Below are 18147 nucleotides of genomic sequence, written 5' to 3' on the forward strand. Positions count from 1 at the left end.
AAAATAGAAGTTTATTGCCTCATGATCCTGGAAGCTAGAAGTTTGAAGTTAAAGTGTCAGCAGGACTATGCTTCCTCTGAAGTCTGTTGGGCTCTGGCAGTGGCTTGCCAGTAATCCATGTCATTTTTTTGGCTTGTGGCATAACCCAATCTCTGCCTCCACCCATGACTGTCTTTTCTCTTTGTATATCTGTGTCCAAATTTCTTCTTATATGGATATCAGTCAGATTAGGACCCACCCTAATGCAGTTTGGCCTAATCTTAACAAATAACATCTTCAAAGATTCTATTTCAAAATAGGGTCACATTCACAGACCAGGGATTGGGACTTGACTATGCTTTTTTTTTGGTGTGTGCAAGCTCCAGGAATTTAACCCAGGTCTCCAACATGGCAGGCGAGAACTCTGCCACTGAGCCACAGTTGCCTGCCCTTGAATATGCCTTTTTAGGAGATACATTCAACCCATACTTCCAGAATATTTCCCAAACTTATTGGTGATTTGTGGACCAAAAATGAAAGCAAGCATGGACTTCAATTTTATGTTGTCTCAGAAAATGCTTCTGAGTAGGGCTGTCCCTGATGGGTCTACCTACCACAAGAATCCAGGGATCACTAACCCAGTCTTTCATAATGCATAACGCACAGTAAATCAGCAATATACATTGACAATAGTTGCATTCTGCCTCCTAGATCTCGAGGTGTTTTTTAGGCCAACTGATCCAGACCCACCTTGATGGTCTTTCTAGAAACCGCCCTACTCACCGGATGAGGGGCTCTGAAGATAGCAACCACACTGCATTAGGTTAAAACAACAAATCTTATTTCTTAATAAGTATGTTATAATATACTTGGGATCCACACCCACTCCAGGTGTTATGAAGACCCACCATTATTCTCCACTGGGTTATACTCTATGTGTTGAAGGAATCTCTCCTTGCCAAGGTCCAAGGTTATTAACCACTAAAGATTAATAGAATCAGGTACTTCCCTCTCCTGGCAGACCTGGCCTCTTCCATCTTATGTCTTCTCCTAAATTCCAGGCAACTGTTCCTTTTCCTGATCACCAAAATAACCATAGGGGAATCCTTGAAGTTTGTCTCTGAACCCAGGAGGTAAATAAAGTTAAGCAGTAAAGTATTTAAAAGAGTCCTTCCTTTGGGACCCTAAGTCATTGGTCTCTGTGTCCAAGCAGGATTTTGTTAGTTGTTTAGAGTGACACCCTGCTCACCGAGAGAACACTTCTTTCATCCTTTTCTCAACAAATATTGATTAAGCTATTCTTATGGGGCAGGTACTATGCTAGGTTCTGGGAATAGAATTGGTGCAATTTTTAAAAATGAAAGTTTCCCTTTTCTTCTCACCATTTACCCAAGAGACAGATATTACAATTAACCACAACTGTGATTAATACGTTGAAGGAAACCTACACGTTGCTGTGAAACTGTAGTAGGGGGAATGACATTTAAAGGAGACTTAAAGCCTGAATAGGAATGAGCCTGATTAAAGGCAGAGAGGGCCTAGACAGAGGGAATAGCAGGTTCAAAATCTCTTAGTAAGTAAGGAGCATGGAACATCCTCAAGGCTGGTGGAGATAGGGTAAGAGAACAGTGGGAGATGAGGCTGGGGATAAAGGCAGGAACAGGTGATAAAGTAAGGTCTTACAAAAAAAAAAAAAACCCCAAATTTTGGGTTTATCCTAAGTTCAAAGAGAAGGCATAAAAGGGGTTGGGAGTGACATGATCAGATTCACATTTCTAGACAACTTTGGTTATTGTGTGGTATATGAATTGGGAAGGTACAAAACTATGTACAGGAAGACCAGTTATGAGGCTACTGCAGTAGTCCAGCAGGGAAGGGCAGGAGGGGGCAGAGGTAGTATTGACTAAAATATCAAGGGCAATAGCAAGAAGTTGAACTATTCAGATATAGAAAGCAAAGTTGAGGGAAGTGTAAAGAATTACTTTAGTTGCAGAGGTGGGAAGGCTGTATGTATTGTTGATATTTATGAGGCATTCAAACAAAAATGTCATGAGCCCTTGCAACATGAGTCTGAGACTAAACAGAGAGGTCTGGACTAAAGATGCAAACTTTGAAGGCAAATTGTTAGCAAAAACAGTATGTAAAGATAAGGAAGTAAAGCTCAAAGATCAAGAGAGCTAGAAAGGATATCAATATCACCCTAACAACAACAACAAGTTGCACAAACCTCACAATAATGATTTTTCTTGAACCCATCAAAGAGTCCATTGAAGGTTGCAGGACAAATACTTCACCTGAGATCTGGAGAAAGATGGGTACCTGTGAGGAGGAAAAGGACTCCTGCATTTGTTTGCCTTGGGCAGGCACTGGATGCTATTTAAGTAGGTAAGAAGATTCAACTAGAAGTTTTTAATGAATTGTTAAAGGCCGAGTGTGGGCTAGTGTGAGAGTGTGAAGCCCCTAAAGGCTGCAGACATAGATGTATTCTCACCCTCCCCATCAGGGAGGCCTTCCCATCAGGAACTCCAGCAGGTGCTCATAGGAAAGAGCAAGGAGAATCCTGAGAAAGTTTCCCCGTGGTGCTGGCTGAGGCAGGGAATATCAGCCAGTGCTGACCTCTTCCCCACTGACGCTCCCTAACTTCCAAAGAACAAAAGCTTTAATCTTCAGGGGAAACAACAATAAAAACAATAGCCTGAGGATGCTAGTGGAGACCCACTCAGAGAAAAACAGGCTCTACCACTGGGGAAAGGCCTGGGAAACATGCTAGAAACAGTCCCACTGCTGGAGGAGGAGCAGGGACACTTGTGAAGCCCACACCCCTAGATCCAGGTTCACAGTGCCTGCCTAAGACTGAGACTAAATTGGAACATGAGGAAATAGACCCCAAGCCACACTCCATCATGCCAACAAGCCTCAAATGAAAATTACAGTCAAATGCTGACATTGTGAGAAATACTTTGAAGCTTGTGGTGCACTGAAAAGAACCATAGAAGCAACAAGTTTCAAACCTAGTTCAACTTCCTGACTAGATTAACACAACCTCCATAGTAGAGGCCTAACAGAAAGAAAGATGTGTTCATCATCAAGCACAAAATATATTTATCTAAGTATGCATCATCCTATAGATCATATCTAGGTTTCAAGAAAAAAAATTGCAAGACATTCAAAAACGCAAGAAAAAATAGTTCAAAGAGACAAAGCAATCAACAGAACGAGACTCATTGATGACACAAATGTTGGAATTATCAGACAGGGAATATAAGATAAATATGATTAATATATTAAAGGCTCCAATGGAACAAGATAAGATTGGTAATTTCAGCTCAGAGATGGAACTTATAAAATAATAATCTAAAGTAAATACTAGAAATTAAATTTTTTTTTCTAGTATTGAATTTCTAGGATTGAAGAATCCTTTCAATGGGCTCATTGGTACACTTGACAAGAAAAGAATCAGTGAGCTTGAAGAAATTATTCAACTGAAATACAAAGACAAAAATGAGTAAGAACAAAAATGACCATCCAAATGCTATGGGGCAATGTCTAATGATCTAACACAAGCATAATTGGAATTCCAGGAAGAGAAGAATAAGGGGAGGAAGCAGAAGAAATATTTAAAGAAAGTGAAAGGGATTACCTAGGGAAAAAAATATATCATGAAAAAGAGAAAAGGCCTTAGTACAAAATTTCAAGGAATTCCACTGTTTATGGTTGAGTAGGGTCAGAGAAGTCCCCAAAGTGACTGGGAAGGAGTACCTAGGGAGATAGAAAGAAGCCTTGAAGAGTGCAGTGTCATAGAGACCAAGTAAGAGATCAGAGTGTTTCAAGAAGGGGATGGGATTCACCACATTGAAAGTGGAAAAGGTCAGGTAAGATTGACTGAGAGGGAACAATAAGTCAGTAGCTGAAGGGCAATGTAGGATACTGGGAGGGCTTTATTTTTTCTTTTTCCGAAGTGGATATGACTAGAATTATAAAAATGAGGCCAATAGAGAAAGACTGAAGATAGAGAAAAATGAAGGAGTTAGGCACAAAGAAATTATGCGTAAGGACTCTTAAAGTGGAAATTGACAGAGACCCAATTCAAACCAGCCTACACAATAATACAACAAGTAAAATATATTGACCCATGTAACTTGGATCTAAGGGTCCAAGTAGTTTCATCATGACAGTCTCACTTTTGGTCTTTCTCTTTTTCTCTTGGTTTTGTTCTCTTATGTCCTGGTGTCATTCTCAAACAGCTCTTTCCATGCTCCAGACTCACACTGTATTAACTTAGCATTCTCTTCTTCAATACATTTAGCAAAAGTCCTGGTTTGACTCTCACTGGACTGACTTGAGTCTTGTGCCCTACCTGACCTGCCCACCATGGCCAAGGGAATTATATCTGTTGATTTACATGCCAGAGCCGAAGGTTGAAGCCTGGAATATGGAGTTAGGTTTAGCACCCTCAGGCTAAATAAATAGCCCAATTTTGAGGTAAAATTAGCCTAAAGGAAAATCAGAGTTTTAATATCAGATGGAGAGACAATGGCTGCTAGAAAGAGCACTGTAGATGATGTCTAGTACTATGGGGAGGTACTTGTCTTTGGTACAATGAGAAACACTTCTTAGAATGGGTCAGACCCAGAAGGGACAGGCACAGATTCTGATTGGTTTGTAGATGTGGTGGCAGATGTGATGCAACAAAATGCCAATATTAAAGTGTGAGAGCAAGCTCACTTCAGCTACACAGCGTTATTAAAAAAGAAAACTATGAACCATCCTTATCTTGCTTCTGTTAGCATAAATAATAGATTCTATGAAGTGACAAGTACGAAAAAGTTCTCAAGGGAAGGTAAAGTTTTTATACCAACCTCTATTACAGCATTTATCACATTGTAACAAGGTGATTTCTGCCTGGCTCTCTCATTAAGCTGTGTGCTCCTTAAGTATAAAGACCGTGTTTGTATCACCAGCATCTACACAGTTACTGGTACATAGAAGACCTTCAATATAGTTGGATGAATGACCCAATACATGAATGAATGGAAAATCCAACAATAACTTCACAAACTCCCTTATACAACAAATATATCTTCTTCCAGGGTAAGGTAGTAAGTAAGTGCATTAAGCACTTTGCACATTCAATTTTAAATTATCCCCATAACAACAAATAGCTGTGCTGTACCTTATTTGTAAGTGATAAATCATACCTAGAGTGGTTAGTTCAAATAATCCAAGAATACACATCATTCCTTATTTTTTTGCTGTACAAAACTTACCCATGCCTTCCTGAAGTTCATTTCTAATTGGCCTTTTGACAAACCATGACTCTTGATAGATAAAGATAGTCTATTCTTTAGATAAGTAGTCTATTCTTTAATCTAGCCTAGGTTCCTTTGTGTCCATCTGGGAGTGCAAGACCTCATTAATTAGACCTTAATTCTCTTCCATTATCATTCCTAATTCACTTTCATATTACACAGCTAAGAATCAGGTAATGAGATTCCTAAAAATTCCCAACAATCAGGGTTGGTCAGCATGCCTTTAGGCCAGCATCAAGTGGCAAGGTGATTGATAGAGATATTATGCTGCAGTTTTCTATAATCTTGGATATGATACAGAATGAAGCAGACAGCATCACTCATTTTGTTGAAATGCATTCCAATTTCCTTCTGTTAAAAAATTAGGATAAAGTTTCAGTGCAAAATGGTTTTCTTCCCAGAATGGTTCCAACATAATCTATATAGACTCTCCCTCTTTCTTCTTGATCTTTTAAAACTTGATGCAATTTTTCTGTTTTGGTTCCACTTTAACTGTATTTTAATCTACTTCTCCAGTCACTTTCTGTTATATTCTGGAGGACAATCTTTTTGGAATTCATAACCCATCACTGTTGTGATCCACCATCTGTCTCAAGAAACATAGAACCCATTTACATGGTTATTTACACTTTGAGGTTTGCAGAATTTTATTATCTGTGATCAAGTCATTTATATGATGGAAAGCAGTTCGTCTTTGACAGTTTTCTCATTATCATTGAAAATGAAACTTGGATGTTAAATATCAGGTATTTTTTCCACCATTTAAAAGAAATAAAATGCAAAAAAAGAAACAAGCTTTTATTCATGTTAAGATTCTACATTTTGTGAAATCATCAAGTGTATTTAATAAGTGTTCAAGTCTTATTGTTGTTGTTGTTGAGAAGAAAACTTAGAATTAATGGCCATTTACATCATAATCAGAGAGACATTGTGGTAGTTAGATTCATTTGTCAACTTGGTCAGGTGAAGGTGCCTAGATCTACTGCTGTGGACATAAGCCAATGATATGTGAACCTCATCTGTTGCTCATTACATCTGCAGTTGGCTACGAGGTGTTCCTGCTGTAATGAATGATGTTTGATTTAATTGGCTGGTGCTTAAATGAGAGAGCTCAATGTAGCACAACCCAAGCAGCTCAACATATCTCATCTTAGCACTTGCAGCTCAGCCCAGGCCTTTGGAGATGCAGAAAGGAATCACCCTGGGGAAAGTTGTTGGAACCCAGAGGCCTGGAGAGAAGGCCAGCAGAGACTATTTGGTGCCTTCCCACGTAAGAAAGAACCTCAGTTGAAAGTTAGCTGCCTTTCCTCTGAAGAACTAATGAAATAAATCCACTTTTATTAAAAGCCAATCCATCTCAGGTGTGTTGCATCTGGCAGCTAGCAAACTAGAACACATATGTACTAGTTCTTATTCTTTCTACAAGTCTATGCATTTATAAATATAGTTCTTGCTTAAAATAAATACTTTATGATTTTTTTTAAGTATTTTCTCCAATAATGAAGTTCAGTAGTTTATTCATTAAGTGAAACTGGCCTGAACAAAAGTTCAGAGGTGACAATGCAATCGCTTAATACAATGACCTTGAGGAATTCTTTCATAACTGGAGACATTTATGCTGAGCTACCTATAATGCCTAATGAATTTCTTATTCATTCAAATATGCTGTTTTTCTGTGAGTATTATTTGATAAGGACAATAGAAACATCACAGTTTCCCTCCTGTATATTAATCTTCTTCCTTTTCTTGAAACATAAGGTTTTCTTCCAGGCACTACTGAAACAAAACTCAAGGTGCTTTTGGACAATCAGGTTGGGCTTATGCCGGCTCATTAGAGAGGCATTGTGAGATTTTTACTGCTTAGGCAGTGCCCCAAGGTAAGAGCAATAGCGCTTTACAAGAAACAGAGATCGTCTGACAGTAATGAAATCATGTTCTTCCAGAACAAACAATATAAAGCCCTGGGGGTAAAAGGGACAGGAGAGAGTCCAGTATAAGCAATACTCTTTCGTATACTCTGGAGAAAGGCAGCATATAGTTATTGGCACTAGAAAGCTCCATAAAGGAAATAGTTTTGCTGAGTTTCTTTGCAGCAGGGATAGGAGCCATGTCAATGGGCACGAGTTGGGAGATCTGTGGGGGAGGATGACGTAGGGCGTTGGCCTGAAATTATGAGTGCCCGAATTTGATGGTTAAAGATGCCAGAGGAGATGCCAGGGCCACAGGAAGGAGTGGGGGTGAGGTGCAGGATGGGGTGTAGAAGGGATGAGGAAGAGTCATAAGCAGGTGCAGAGTCGTGGGGAGGCTGGAAGGTGAATAGAAGCCAAAGTAGAGTGGGAGAAACATAGTCTGAACAGCAGGAAAGGAAAATGGACTTGGCAGTAACATTTGGCAAAGACTGGAGTAGGGAACTGATGAGAAAGAAACCAATGAGAAGGAGTTTGCGTAAATCAAGGCAGGTTGTGATGAATGTCTTGGCAGCAGGGAGAAATAAAAAAGAACAGATTTTAGAGAAAAAGGATTTTAAGAAAAGCATGAGATGTTTATATACAGATAAAGAGAATCTGAACTCAGGAGCCAAGTTTAATCTCTTTCTATAGTTATCTTCCCCTCTCATCTACTCCCATGTCAAATAACTCCTATTTTGTTAAAAACTCACCTTGACCTTCAAGGGAGTGCTTTCCTGTTTTCAAGCTATCTCTCTGTCATCCATTTTCTTACAGCTTTAATCTTGCTTCAGGGTACCTCTAATTCCATGTTTCCAAAATGAGCAGATACCCAGAGCTTTTAATTTTGAATTTCTGCTAGATGGATACATCCTCATAGATGCACTGCTATTACATCAGCATACATAATTGAAAAAAAAAAAAAAAAAGCAAAAGCACCTCCTCTGTGATATCACTCCTCCCCCAGCCATACAGTCTCACCCATGTATGTCCGATCAGTCACATGCCAGCAAATGGCTCTCCGAAATCTTCTCTTCCTTGCCGTTCTCACATCCCTAACCCAGTTCAGACTTCCTTGTCCTTGACTCTCCTAGGTGGTGTCTCTGTCAGCTGCCTCAGCCTATTCAGTACCCTTCGGACAGATTGGTCTATAAAAATGTTGTTCCCATTTCCCATGTGAAGAATTTTACCTAGTCTTTTAATCAAGTGCTTCTAGAATCCAGCAGGAACCTAATTCAAACTTAGGTCTTCTACCTTCCTGTATGTATACCTTTTGTGTCAATAAAATTCATCTGTATATTACCCTCAAACATATTATGTCCTATACCCACATCTTTGCTCATATTTTTTTTTCCCGTGGGAATTCTCATTTTTCTCCTCTCTCCATCATTCATTCTTCACTTCCCTGTTCATTGTAATCCTAGCCACCTTTAATGGCATTTCATCATGAAGCTTTTCTTTACTACTATATAGACTAAGTCACAGTAATACAGACACCAAAATATTTATTGAAGTATACAGAACAGAAATATGTTTTACTCTCTTATGTAACACACTAGAGGTAGGCAAACAGTCTAGAATGGATAGGCAGCTCTTGACTGTGAGATTATTAAGGGTTCTTCTAATGTGTTGCTTTACTCGTTCATACAGTGAGAGTTCCAGTAAGGATGAAAGCCACAGGTCCAAATTTCAGCTGGCAATAAAAACAAAAAAGGAGGTTGAGGACAGTGCAGTTTCCTTTGAAGGACATGGCTTGGAAGTTGTACACATGACTTACCATTCACATTTCATTTTGACCAGTGACCATGCCTAACTGTAAGGGAAGCTGGGAAGTGTAGTCTCTAGCTGGGAGTCTGATTCCAGCTAAAATTCAGAGTCTTATTACTAAAAAGAAGATAGGGAGGTAGAAGTGAGAATTAGCATCCTGTGCCACAACCATCATACCCCCAAGAATCTCAACAGGCTCCAATCTTCTGTGCTTATTTTTTTGCCTCTCTATCTAAAATATAAGCTCTTTGAGGGTTCCAACTGAATGATACAATTAAAATATTGCTCCCATTTCCTATGCAAAGAATTTTACCTTAATCTTTTATTCAAGTATTTCCATAATCTGTCCCAAACCCAACTTTGTGTCTCAAACATCTGACATGGTGTCTGGTACACAGTGAGCATATAAAAAATATTTTTTATTATCATCAATTATGATGATAATGATAACGCTACCTTTTTAATCTGAGCATGATTGGAATTTGTAACACAAGCTACAAGAGATAAACCTATTCTGAACAGTGTATTAGGACTTATTAGTGGTGTAACCACCCCTCTCCAGAACACCACAAAAAAACACACACACAAAAAACTTGTTTTGCTAACTTGCAACAATTTCCACTGAAGTTGATACCTGTTAACCCACTTTCCAGGTAGCTCCTACTCCTCTTTGGCTGATAGACATTTCCACTTCCTTTTTCTTAGAATCCCCACCTCCTTATGTATATTCTTAAGACGCTTGCTTGCTCTTGTTTTTAACCACCGCAGCAGAACCATCTCCAACTAGTTTTAACCAAAAAGACATGCACAGTAATCACAACCCTAACCTAAACATTACCTTCGCTTCATTAGAATAGCAAAAATTGCATCCCTGGGAAGGATTTAACTGCCATTTTTTGTGACATGCAATGTATGTAGAATAATGCTCTAGCATGACTTAACATTGCATGTGTGCCCTAGAAACTACCCCTGAGACCTATGTCACTTTATTCCTTCCCATGCCTCAAAGCCAACCCCCAAATTAGCGAATAAAACCCATAATCTTAGCAGCTTGGGGAGACTGATCTGCGGCCTGCTTCCAGTATTTGGTTTGTTGACTTTGCAAATAAACTCTTTCTTTTTCCAAATTCTGGTGTCACATATTGGTTTTCATGTGCTTTGGGCAGAAGAGCCCATTAGGACAGGAACAGTGGAAGAGCATTATATACTCCAAGAGAATTGAAGAGTAGGTCTGGTGCTGTAATCTAGACGTGTATATTCTCATATAGTGGGAAACGGTGGGACCCAACATCCTCTCTCTATTTATTTCTCCATTTCCTTGTGCTCATGGTTAAGGTTTTCTTACATACTTAGAAACTGCAAACATAAAGCCATTCTTCTGGCTGCCCTCCCCAACCCAAGTACTGTCTCAGGTGGTCTGTCCAATGACTTCATAAGCTGGAGCATCTTCTTTCCTTTCTACCTAACCAGTGGCAGCACCAAGGGAAAGACAGGGGATAGGGGTGGCAGACTTTTAGACACTCACCCTCATAACTTCCCTCAGTTCTTTAAGATGGATAATAGAAGCTGTTTAAGGCTATGCAAATGAAGTACACCTTATGCCTCCATCCTACTAGAATGTTCCTGACTTTACAGAAATTTGAGAGCTATTATGACAGTTAAACAAATTATTAGAGTCTTCCCAGATGCAAGGGCTGGTAAGGCAGCAGGGAAAGGGAGTTGATCTGATTGTGTATGGCATGTGCTTCATACACACAGGGAAAGGGAGTCGATCTGATTGTGTATGGCATGTACTTCATACACACAGGGAAAGGGAGTTGATCTGATTGTGTATGGCATGTACTTCATACACACGATAAATCTTTTATCTAAAAGTACTTTGACATCATTCTGTTACCCTCAGTTATATGTTGAGTTGTGCCCACCCTCCTTCAAAAGCATATTCAAGTCTTAACCCTGGTCCCATAAATGTGACTTTATTTGGGAATAGAATCTTCAAAAATGTTACTAGTTAAGATGAGGCCTTAGTCCAGCATGGCTGGTGTCCTATAAGAAGGACACAGAGGAGAAGACCATGTGGAGATGGTGGCAGATGCATCTATAGGCCAAGGAACACCAAGGATGGCCAGCAAACAACAGAAGCTTGGAAGAGGCAAGGAGGGATTCTTCCCTACAGGTTTCAGATGAAGCATAGCCATACTGACACCTTGAGTTTAGCCTCCACAATTATTAGACAATACATGTCTGTTGTTTTAATGCTTCCAGTTTGTGGTACTTTGTTACAGCAGCCCTAGAAAATGGAGATAACTTCCCAATGCACGTGTGAGGTATCCTCAAAATCATCTGAATAAACAGACCTGGAAAGCTTATGTGCCAGGCTCAGGATCTTACTTAATCCTCACATCATCTGTGTGAGGTCGACATGAGTCAAATTTTATGGGTGAAGAAACAGAGGAGTTGAAGAGCTCATCTGGATGTGTGTGCTAAGTAAGAGATTTTAACCATGATACACACATGTGTGTATCATGTGTGCTAAGTAAGAGATTTTAACCTGGGTTTTCTGATTTCAAGTCCGGCTTTCTTCTCACACTGCCCAAATGCTGAGCATGTTACATTTAAGACAATAATATAAGCAGAAATTTTTAAAGTGAATAGAGAAGAAGGTATAATTTAACAGGTAAGCTCATGGGACCCAGTGAGATGGTACAGTCAACTATACTCAGTCAAGTCAGAAATTGGGAGAGACCTAACAGCAGCCATGCTGTAGCAAGGCAACACTTTAATGCAAATGGAATAAATACTCCTCATTACTTCAAGAGACAGACATTACTTCAGGAGACAATATACTAGAAGGTATATTGCTGCAGAACAAATTTCAGACTAATATGTCAACTCTGTCAGGTATTTGAAAAACTAAAATGAGCAGTGTGGAGTGGCCATGGGAGCAGAGCTAGGGAAAGAAGATTGCAGAACAAAAGAAAGAGGGGTTAAATATGAATAGTAAAGGACTGTGACCCTGTAGGTAAAAGAACTAGGTCAGGATACAAAATCCTGCAGAGAAATGCCAGGGGGTATGTGAAAGAAGTCACATAAATACAAAGAAATGGCCTTCTCAACAAGGAAAAGGGAACCTAGGATCATGGGAAAACAATCCACCCCCACATGGCCAAGACGCCATTTACATCATTAATAAACTTTACCATGTTGGACAAAAATGGCAAAACCCAGCTCCAAGCTCATTTCATAAAGAAATGTGAGGTGCGGAGATAATTGCTCAGTCATTTCAAGGCTTCTGGCAAAATGGAGGAGCCAGATGTGACTGGGTTACAAAAGAAGTTCATGAGGTGGCAATTTTAAACAAGGACCTTGGCACACAGCAATGCTGATTTCAATGGGGAGGCAACTGGGTCCCAGTTCCTCTGCTGTGTCCGTGGGAGCATACAAAGCCTTCCACTGCATGACCAAGAATGCTTTAGTCCTAAGGTTTCCACTAGGAAAAAGAAAATGCCTTATGTTATTATAGTGTTTATTAATGCATTGATGTAATTCCATAATTATTTCAGAAATCTGACATCATTCTGATCCAAGGGATTTCACATGGAGATTTTCTTTCCAGAGAAAAGGACATTGGAAGAAACGCAAACATTTTTTTTTTGAAAGTGTAATAGGATTAACTGCTTTTTTTGTGGTTGTTTTAACAATAGAAATGATAGCATTCCTGATCGTTGCCCTTATTTAACAGGGTGCTTACCTGACATAGGAACTCCCACATTCTTTGACAGGATTGGGGGTAAATGTCTGCAACTGTTATTAAAATTGGAGATATGAATTCAACTTTAAGAGAAAATTGCTCTTTTTTGTATTGAGAAAAAAACATTTCAAAAGGTTAAGGAGAGATGCAGCTAAATAAATAAATGAATGAATGATTTTTAAAAAAAAAAAGGAAATAAATAATGAAAAGGGTGGAGGGCATGGGGAGTTACGTGGTCCAGTCAAAAGTCCGCGTTCTTGTGAGAAGTGCCACATCCCAACAAAAGCTGCCCTGAGCCTGGGATAGGAGGAAGCCTTGAGGGGCCAAGGACTTGTTCTCCACAGAGGAGATTGCGGCAGACTGGCACTGGCACCTGGGAAGACCATGACCTAAGAAGAAAGAAACCAAAATGGGATGCTGTAGGGGTCTGGTCTAGGGGTCTTGGACATATTCCAGCTTTATATGAAGTTTTACTTTTTCTTTGTCTGTGTTTTAATTCTCTTTTGTGATCTCCAAGCCAATGGTAAGATTTGGTTAAACTGACCACGTGGTCTTCGCTGTGCTTTGGAGACTTGAGGGATGGAACTGTGCTCACACTTGGAAGAAGTTGTGCAATGAGTCAGGACAGCAGTGTGAGGAATCCCAGGGGTGGGGTGGGAGTGGGGTGTCAGGAAGTGATAGAGCACAGCCGGGATAGATTTCTGGAACATGTAAGTATTCTTCATGGATTCTGGAAAGAATCAGTGAGGGAAGCCTTGTAAAGGGCTGGACTCAGAGCCCAGTGGATTGGGAGCTATACTCACTGCTATTTTGACCTTAAGAGGAAGTGCCATCATTGGAAACCAGAAGGGTGAGAGGGGGTGGGTTAAAAATTGAACAAAAACACCAAAAACTTTGGCCCCCTGTAAAAAATTTCACCTATAAATGTCAGTCCCAACCATCAATAAAATAGATATTCATAATCCTTTGTTCTTGCTGATAGTTTCACACAAAACCTTGAGACAGCCCATCCTTTTTCTTTATTCTTCTCCATCTAAACTGAGGGGCTCATTCAGGCCTTGCTTGGAGTCAGACTATCACCTTCTTCTCTGCAGCCTGGAGTTTCTTTTGGAACTGGTGGGTCTCCCTTAGGTCAAACTAGACACTTGGGAGGCTAAGACCTTTGAAGTCAGCTTTCCCCTTTATTTCAACCCCAAATCTAATAGAATCATTTCTCTCTCCTATGCTTTCTTCAACATTCCAGAAGGCAATGAGAGATTTATAACCCAGGGAAGGCGATGCAGAAAAGTGTCATAACTGCAAGGACTCAACCCTTCTTTTGATAGTCATGGCCTTTTCTGGGGCCCTGGGCTAAACTTTATAAAAGACAAAGCTTCCTTGGTGAGCTGAGTGTTGGGGAATTACATTGGTCATATGGAATCTTCCATGCAATGTTCTGGTTCAAGGGTAACTCAAAACAGGGAAATCTTGTGGAAAAATCATCAGCCAAAAATGCCACTGTATTTTCCCTTGGCCTCCTTAGTTCATACAGCAGAAAGGACCCGGAGGGAGGCTGACTTATGCTGCTAGGATAGGGGCCTTGTTCTCTACGATAGCCTGTGGTTTATATCGTCACCTAAGGGTTCCTCGTAGTATACCAGGTGTGGTAGTTAGATTCAGTTGTCAACTTGTCCAGGTGAAGGTACCTACTTCTCTTGCTGCGGACATAAGACAATGGTGTGTGAATCTCATCTGTTGCCAATTACATCTGCAGTCAGTTAGGAGGTGTGTCTGCTGCAATGAATGACAGTTGACTTAATTGGCTGGTACTTAAGTGAGAGAGCTCAATGTAGCACAGCCCAAGCAGCTCAGCATACCTCATCTCAGGACTTGCAGCTCAGCCCAGGCCTTTGGAAATGCAGAAAGGAATAACCCTGGGGAAAGTTGCTGGAACCCAGAAGCCTGGAGAGAAGGCCAGCAGAGATTACCCTGAGCCTTCCTATGTAAGAAAGAACCTCAGATGAAAGTTAGCTGCCTTTCCTGTGAAGAACTAATGAAATAAATCCCCTTTTATTAAAAGCCAATCCATCTCTGATGTGTTGCATTCCAGCAGCTAGCAAACTAGAACACTAGGTTTATCATTTTGTTTAATCATGAGTATGAGTTTGATTTGGACATGTGAAATGATTCTGGTCATTGAGATGTAAGATGTAGCTTACAGAGCGTCTAGGAAATAGTTTCCCCATCTTAAGTGATCAAGAGGAGAGAAGAATGTTTTGTTTCTCTGATATTGTCACTTTCAGGATGTAAGAACCAAAGGTGATGCAGTCACCTTGCTGCCATCTTAAGGAAGAAGCTAATGTGGTATAATCAGAGACAAGGAAACTGTAATCATTAAATTATGCTAATCCTTAAGCTGTCCTGCCTCTGGATGTCCAAGTATTCTAGTCTAGGCTAAGGCCTTTCCTTATTGTTTAAACATATTGAGTTTTCTAGTACTTCTAGATTAGAAACATCCTAATTTTAAAAATATGGCCATATCATCCTCAAGAATATATAGATATTGTTCTTTCTCAACCAGACATGCATTATTTTACTGGTGTTCTACCTCAGGAGCAAGTTCACCTCAAGATATGCCAGATAGTTCATGTAAACATGGTGGTAAGAAATGTGAAGCTCATCTTGGATGCCTTGGACCAAGGTATGTGCACTGAAATGTTCAGACATTTTTGTATTTCTTTTCATTGTAACAATTATAAGCAAAAGAATCATAGATCAAAAGCTTTGTTGACCCTACATTTGTAATTGTTGATAATAGTTGCAATTATTACTAAGAAAAGTAATAATTTCCAAAGGCAGGGCCCCTATATTAAAGTATAAGACAACTGAATGTAGTTCTTCCCTCTGTTTTGGTTTGCTAAAGCTGTCAGAATGCAATATACCAGAAATGGGTTGGCTTTTACAATGGAGATTTATCAGTTTTCCAATTTACAGTTCTAAGTCCATGAAAATCCCAATTAAGGCCTTAACAGGATGCTATCTTCTCTAGAGAAAGGCTGCTGGCATCTGGGGTTCCTCTGTCACATGGGAAGGCACATAGCTGGTGTCTGCTGATCCTTTACTCCCAGGATTCATTGCTTTCAGCTACTGGTTTCAGTGGTTTTCTCAATTTCTGTGGGTGCTTGCTTGCTTCTCCTGGGGGCACTTTTTTCTACCCTCCCCAGGGCATTTCTCTCTCTCCGAGCTCTCTTGGCTTTTCTGTCTTTTATCCTTTCATAAATGATTCCAGTAAAGGATTAAGACCCACCTTGAAAGGGCTGGGTCACATCCCAATTGAAACAACCTAATCAAAAGTTCCCACCCACCATAGGTCTACACCTTCAGGGATGGATTAAATGAACATGGCCTTTCCTGGGGTACATAACAGCTCCAAACTAGCACATCCTCCCACTGGAAATATTCAATAGAAGTGATGGCATGCAATAGAGATATTTGAGAACTGCATAAAATGGTTGAAGGGTGATAGGATGGACTGTATGTGGCTAGAACAGGGACTTCACAGCTCTTCCATGGTCATTCCAATTCATCCCCTTCCATATAGCTAACCCCTTATTGGGGGATAATCTTGTTTTAAAGAAAATAATTTAACTTAAAGTTTGTTTTTTCCATGATTAAAAAAGAAAAATAAGCTCTCTTGTTGCTCCACCCCTGAATTTTTTAATCGACTAGTTATATTTATTTATTATTTCTTTTGTTAACAGTCATCTAGTAAGCATGTTTCTTTGTCAACTTTGCAAAGTGAACAATGGGAACAGAAGGACACAGGGGTTAATAAGAGAGAATCCCAGTTTTTGAGGTACTCATGGTCTCTGTAGACACAGACACAAAGAACCACCCCTTAGAAAGTAGTAAGGCAATAAAATAGGTAAGAACATAAAGCTATGGCAAAAATAGTAATTAATGTACTGCCAACTAATTTTTGCTAATGTGTTAATGCTTTACTATGTTTGCTCTCACAAGGATGTCTTTATTTGTGGAAAGGACTTCTTGGATACCATGTTTTAGCCTTCAGCAATGATGGTCAGTGAAGGAGAATTTTGCAGGAAATAATCCTCAAGTAGTATGATACAGAGAACCAATTCCTTTGTTGAAGTATACAAAAGACTGGACAAAGCCATTTGCATATATTTTTCAGCCAAAAGAATGAATAGTGAGCTTGAATTACTACTTATATTCACAGACATTATCAGCTAACCTGGGTTTTCCTAGTGCAAAACACTTCTCTACCTTTAGATGAATTTGGAAGATGTATTCATTTCTTCAGATCATTCAGTGCTACTCAGTAAATTATGGGCATTAATGTTGTATTCAAACAGCATGGATCTAAAGATGTTAATAATGCTGCTTCAATTGGTGCCTTACTTATATTCAGGAAATAGCTCAAAGTATTTATGCGGGTAGTTTGGAACTCTTTTTGACAGGTTAGAATGCGTCCTCACACGCTATTATTATGAACACTAGAGACTGTTAGAATGGAATTTGCAAGACACAGATTATTATATGTCTAGCTTTTATATTATTTTTATCTTAGAAACTAGCACAGCTTTCCCTCCCACGGTTAGCAATGGACATAAAGCAATAGTGTTCTGGAAAGGAATTAACATATCTCTTGGTAACATCTTGTAATGGTAACTGGCATTCAGGCCAATTGATTCATCAATAAGTGATTTGTCAAAATTGTACCCTGGAGAAGTAATTAGAGCCATCACTCAGGAGTCATGAGGCCAGGACTTTTTGCATGATAATTGTAAGCCACTTCAAAATTTTCCAGTCCTAGCTCCAGATTTTTCTATTGAAAATGAAAATCCATAGAAGGAATGTCATATTAAAGCTCAGGATAGCCTAGGAATGCTTTTGTGGGCGTGCCAAATCTGACTTCCTTGTGGCTGAGCTCACAGGTTTGCATCACTCTTCACTTCTGCGAGTTAAGCACCAGGGGAGAGGAAGCTGTATTTGGGGAGCTTTATGCCCAATATGCTGCCAAATTTTCAAGTCTTGGGTTCTAGATGTGGTTTTCAAGTGTTGAATAATTTCTGGACATATCCACAACTGTCTCCAAACACAAAACCACATACAAAATGTCATTATATATAGGCCCTTTACCACACGAGGTGATCTGACACAGCTGTTCCTGTCCTTTTAGTAGGTATCCAAGAGTAATCAATGAAGGCACTCTCCTAACTAGTCTCTACATAGAATTAATTTGTCTGACTTCCAAACCAGATGCTCCCCCAACTGCCTAGTACTGGCCCAAATAATCCCAAAAAGCACATTACGCAGGGACAGTTTATGTCACCTTCGACACCTCCAGCCAAGCTATCTCTAGATGTCTCCTTGTTATGCTGAACTGTGACCC

This window comes from Tamandua tetradactyla, chromosome 5, assembly GCF_023851605.1.
Source record: "Tamandua tetradactyla isolate mTamTet1 chromosome 5, mTamTet1.pri, whole genome shotgun sequence".
Lineage (NCBI taxonomy): Eukaryota > Metazoa > Chordata > Mammalia > Pilosa > Myrmecophagidae > Tamandua > Tamandua tetradactyla.